Source organism: Chelonia mydas, chromosome 7 (genome assembly GCF_015237465.2).
Source record: "Chelonia mydas isolate rCheMyd1 chromosome 7, rCheMyd1.pri.v2, whole genome shotgun sequence".
NCBI classification, from domain to species: Eukaryota; Metazoa; Chordata; order Testudines; family Cheloniidae; genus Chelonia; species Chelonia mydas.
This window is the reverse complement of record NC_057853.1, coordinates 2,294,906-2,299,977: the sequence shown is the minus strand read 5'-3', so window position 1 is coordinate 2,299,977 and position 5,072 is coordinate 2,294,906. Positions and strand designations below refer to the sequence as shown.

The 5,072-nt window shown below is 41.1% G+C and overlaps 1 long non-coding RNA gene across 1 annotated transcript; it reads right to left on the bottom strand.

The window, feature by feature from the left end:
• Window positions 1-503: 503 nt before the first annotated feature.
• On the bottom strand, window positions 504-4,863 carry LOC122466759. The gene is made up of 3 exons (XR_006292528.1): window positions 4,387-4,863; window positions 1,990-2,151; window positions 504-957 (listed from the first exon to the last, which is right to left on the bottom strand). It is a non-coding gene; the product is annotated as an uncharacterized LOC122466759 (long non-coding RNA).
• Window positions 4,864-5,072: the final 209 nt, after the last annotated feature.

Genomic DNA, 5,072 nt, shown 5'->3' with positions numbered 1-5,072 from the left:
GGAACAGAGTTCTGATAGCATGGATTCCTCTCCCCACACAGCGATCAGATCCCATACCTCCCGTTCGGTCCATGCTGGAGCTCTTTTGCAATTCTGGGACTCCATCATGGTCACCTCTGCTGATGAGCTCTGCATGGTCACCTGCAGCTTGCCACGCTGGCCAAACAGGAAATGAGATTCAAAAGTTCGCGGTTCTTTTCCTGTCTACCTGGCCAGTGCATCTGAGTTGAGAGTGCTGTCCAGAGCGGTCACAATGGAGCACTCTGGGATAGCTCCCGGAGGCCAATACCGTCGAATTGTGTCCACAGTACCCCAAATTCGACCCAGCAAGGCCGATTTAAGCGCTAATCCACTTGTCAGGGGTGGAGTAAGGAAATCGATTTTAAGAGCCCTTTAAGTCGAAATAAAGGGCTTCATCGTGTGGACGGGTGCAGGTTTACATCGATTTAACGCTGCTAAATTCGACCTAAAGTCCTAGTGTAGACCAGGGCTAAGTAATGTATACATAAGGTGTGTTGCGTCGCTAGACTTTATGTAAGAATAGGAAATCTCATAATTTGATACTGGTAAAATGTTTGTGTTAATTTATCTTTTAATCAAACTCCAAAATTCCTGGTTGTCACTTATTTGAGAAGCAGTGAAAAGAACTATCAGTGTTTTATATTTATACAGTGATTTTCATCTGTTTGAACTCCATAGCACTGTACTACCAGCTGATTCCTGAGCGATGGGACATTATAATGGAAGGCTCAGGAAGCACTCCGACAGTAGTTTTTGAAATATATACCACAGATCTTGAAGGTGGGGAACTATCCCACAAAGTCTGAGGTCTTATTCTCATTTAAAACAAAAAAGGGTTGTAGAACATAACTAGTATGTTAGAAGTCACCTCCTTCCAAATACCTGTCAGATTTTGATGGCTTCCCATGGAACACAACAAGGACTACCTGACTCCTCCTGAAATGAGAAAGATGACTGTTCATTACTGTGACTGTGCAAAATTACAGTTCATCAGTAAATATAATACCCTCAGTGCCTCTGGTATGAAATTAATCTATCATCACTACACCGTATACAATTCATTAATTGCTAACCACTGTCAGATGTAGCAGCCATGAAAAGAAAGGCATCTGCAAAGCAACAACACATATCTGCAAAAGAAATGTCACCAACAACCTTATAAAAGCGGAACTTTGATTAAAAAGACATAAAACCTAATAACTCCATCTTCCAGTTACCTCTGTAATGGAGAATCTTAAAGCTGGGAAAATTCAAAAGAAAATAAACTGCTAAAGTATTCTGAGAACAGCCATAGAGAAGAATTACAATGTAGAAAGAGGGAGGAAATCGTCGATACAGATCCTACGAAGAAGAGTACTTACTTATATCACAGATATGATGCAACCTACTAATGGCAACACTGCAGCTAAAATACTGGAGGAGAAATAGAGAAACCAGACACAAAAGAAAGGTGCTAAGAGTGTAAGAACTAAGAAACAAGGAGGAAAAGGACAGGAAAGCAAAGCTTGTGCTAACACAAGAGACAGGGAACTGATAGAATAAAGCAAAAAAGGTTTGAGAATATCAAAGCAATGAACCATGCTGGCAGACACTGCATGAGCTACTTATGGTGCTAACTCTAGCAAACCTGGAGCAGCTAGTTTGCTAAATATTGGAGATCAGGATGGAACATAACATATGTCAAAGTAAAACCATTATATACAAAAAGAAAAGGAGGACTTGTGGCACCTTAGAGACTAACAAATTTATTTGAGCATAAGCTTTCGTGAGCTTCCGATGAAGTGAGCTGTAGCTCACAAAAGCTTATGCTCAAATAAATTTGTTAGTCTCTAAGGTGCCACAAATCCTCCTTTTCTTTTTGCGGATACAGACTAACATGGCTTCTACTCTGAAACCTGTCGTTATATACAAGTTATGTTTTGCCATAAATTAAGAGCAATCATTTACTTTCAGACTCAAATTACTTACTTTAGGCTAAGGGAAAACACCACAAGAGAGAACAAAGGTATAGTCTGCAGAAGAGAGATGAATTTTGGGTCTGAATTTTGGGCCTTGCATCCCTCCCCTAATATAGTGGGAGTCACACACATACTGATGGGTAGATAGCTCTTCATTCCAACCACTGCAGTCCTGCCAAAATTAAGATGTTTTAATGTTTATTGAATGAGTTATAAAAGTCCTGACACATTCAGAACCATCAAAATACATTTCCCCGAGTAAAAATGTCTATAACATTCATATATAACACACACACATCCACTTCTCCCCCATGTAAAAAGAACATTAGGGTTGCAAAGTCAAGCAGTCTAAAGTTAGGAAATAAAAGAATTAAGGTTGCTATTTTTTCCGTTGGACCTCTGTCCATGTACAGGAGGGACAATGCTCACTTAATGAGCCACTATGCAATATTTTGTTTTCTCCTCATTCTTCAGAATGTGGGTGCTGCCTTATTTACTGCACACTTCAAAGCCTGCTCTGAAGACAGAATTATTAATTTCCTCATGGCCTTTTCTATGGTGCTCATTGTTATAGTATCTGAGTGCTTCCCAAACGTTAATCTATCTTCACTCTACCTCTGTGAGGTGAGGGGGTGGTGTCATCTCCATTGTACAGATGGGGAGTTGAGGCACAGACAGATTAAAGTCAAAATACCCTGTATCTGTGTGCCCAATCTGAAACACGTAGGAGCTGATTTCTTTCATAGATTCCAAAGCAAGAAGGGATCACTGTGATCATCTAGTCTGATCTCCTGTATAACACAGGCCAGAGAACTGCCCCTAAAATTATACCTGTTTTAACTAAATCTCGATTTTAAAATTTTCAGTGATGGAGAATCCGCAAGCTTTGGTAAATTGTTCCAATGATTAATTATCCTCAGAGTACTTAGTATTATACAGCACTTTATACGTTCAAAGCACAACCCGCACTGACTTCATTTGCAGTTGTGAATGCTCAGCACTTCTGTAAATCAGACCCCAGGGTATAAAATTGGGCACCCAGAAAATGAGGCACACACAATTAGTGTTCACCTGTGGAAAGTGGTTTAAACATACATACCCACTATCACAGAGCAACAGAGGCAGGGATAGAATCCAATTCTCCAGGGCAGCTTTCAACTCCCTTAACCATGAGACTGTCCTTTCTCTTTCTGTAAACTCCTGCCTCATTCTCTACACACCGTCTAACACCTGTAGCAACTGAGGCAGGGGTCCTACAAACAGCCTCCAGTCCTTCACTACGCTCAGTTCATCCCCAGAACAGGTCAATCCTGTGCACTTAATGAGGCAAAGGATCCTGTGCAAAAAATAGTATGTGATCACATAATTAAAGAGTCTATCGTAAAGTGTATGCAAAATTGTGGCATTTCCTTACACCTGAGTGCTTGACTTTGTTATTTTAATGTAATATTTTTGTGTCGTTTCCAAGGCTTTTAAAAAAAATGAAAAAACCAAGCAAGTATGTCATGAGGCATCATACTGATACCCACATGGTTCATCAGCAGAGTTGTACTCTTTAGATTCACCATACAGATTACTGCTACTTGAGCTAATGCAGTAACTGGTGGCAGTAGTAGGTTGTTATCCTCTATATGGACCAGTACTAAAGTGGATGATACACTTTGCCAGTGGTTTTCACATATATTTGCTGACAGCAAAGGAATGGTGAAACTCAGAAATCTTGGGTTCGATTCCAGACTCTGGAAGGGAGCATGCTGTAGTGGGCACACACTCTTCTGCCATTATCCCCTAAATGTGACCCCTTCTGACCTCTCCCCTCCAACCTCTTTCTATCCCAGCCCCACTTCTTTTTCATCCTGACTCTTTGTCTTAGTTCTGTTTTCATCTAGCCAGTCTCAGTCTCCGCTCCTCAGGCTTCTCGTCCAAGTCTCCTTGCCCAGCAAGTTCCAGCCTATTGCTATCCTACTCCTCATACCAATCTATTCCCCACACACAGGCCTGGCACTTGTCCCCTCTGCACTGAATCAGACAACTTCCTCCTTCTTGCTGCCTGGGTTCTGCGCGGGGTTCATTCAGAGGACAGGAGAGAGTCTCCATGCTCTCATTTCTGGTGTCTGGATCTAGCATGGCTCACAGCCACCCAGAGCTCTAACTGCTAGGAAAGTCCTACTCAGCCCCAGGCTGCAGCATGCTCAATACAGATGGAATCACTGGAGTTTTCAGCTGCAAAGCTAAAATTGGCCAGATTTGGGCAGATTTTCACAGAGACAGCAACAGGCACACCCCTGACACAAATGCCACTCTGTGCCAAATTTCAAGTGTCTGCTCCAAAGCATGGGGTTGCTGGAATTTCTTTTAAAATGGCCACCAGAATTTTCTATCGTGGGCAAAACAATTTTTCACTAACCTCATTCTTGGAAATGGCTGAACTGTTTTAGCTGAAATAAAAAAAAATTTTAAACTGTATAGGCTGAGATAGGCTGAGAACATATACCACTTATTTACAAATAGGGTAAAAATGACTGAGTCACTTAAGGTGTAACCTGAAACCAATGGGTTTGCACAGGTGTCAATGAGGGTATATGCTGAAGTCAAGGGGGTAACACAGGTGTCAATGAGGGCATTATTTGCCCTGTAAAATCTTTACTGCTGGAGATGATCCATGAGATGGAAAGCACCCAGCTTGACTATCAGAGCCTAGGGACAGTCTGTGGGCCTGGCAGTAAGGAAAATAAAATAAATAAAAATACCTGAGTGGCAAAATCTGTAGTCAAACTATGTGTTCTGGATCCCAGAGCAATGGATGAAGTGTTCTCCCAGAACTGGAAAAGGCATCTGGATAAGCCTAGCACAGCGGTTCCCAAACTTTAACAACCTGTGAACCCCTTTCACTAAAATGTCACGTCTCGCGAACCCCCTCCTAAAAATGAATATTTCCAGGGATTTTCTCCTTTACCTGAGTATAAATTATAAAAGCAGTAATCTTGAAAATATAAAATTTGTTTTTATGACATTCTTATTACACACTATTTATTATTATTATTTATCATTACAGTATTTTTATTACATTATGAAAACAGCAACACTCTTCCA